The sequence below is a fragment of the Penaeus monodon genome, chromosome 19 (genome assembly GCF_015228065.2).
Source record: "Penaeus monodon isolate SGIC_2016 chromosome 19, NSTDA_Pmon_1, whole genome shotgun sequence".
NCBI classification, from domain to species: domain Eukaryota; kingdom Metazoa; phylum Arthropoda; class Malacostraca; order Decapoda; family Penaeidae; genus Penaeus; species Penaeus monodon.
This window is the reverse complement of record NC_051404.1, coordinates 5,787,926-5,788,306: the sequence shown is the minus strand read 5'-3', so window position 1 is coordinate 5,788,306 and position 381 is coordinate 5,787,926. Positions and strand designations below refer to the sequence as shown.

Genomic DNA, 381 nt, shown 5'->3' with positions numbered 1-381 from the left:
TTTCAGAATATCTAGAGCATCCACAGCAGTACCATTTTACGAGATACAAATCTCCATGACATATAATGCAGTAAGATCAAGCTTGCAAATATTGATTATTAGCCATGGATGTTTGCACTCCATCTTGGCAGAATGTTATGGTGAAGTTCAAGATATTGCTAGATACACTGATTCACAGACTTTAAGAATAAATTTTGGTGTTTTACCCTGTGTATAAAGTGTGAGGGATTCATGTTGAACAAATTGTATATAAAAGAATATAAAAGAACAAAGGAAAGACATCCCCCCCCAAAATAAACTGTTGAAGGCCCTTTTTACTAAATTTCTTATTTAGATTCCCAAAATAAGCAATTTAGTGAAAAGACCCCTTTAGCTTTTTTT

The 381-nt window shown here is 33.1% G+C and overlaps 1 protein-coding gene across 1 annotated transcript in view; it reads left to right on the top strand.

Moving 5' to 3' along the window:
- Nucleotides 1-381, top strand: part of LOC119585020 (proteasome subunit beta type-2-like) — a 6,678-nt gene that overhangs the window by 2,673 nt on the left and 3,624 nt on the right. The window lies entirely within an intron of this gene.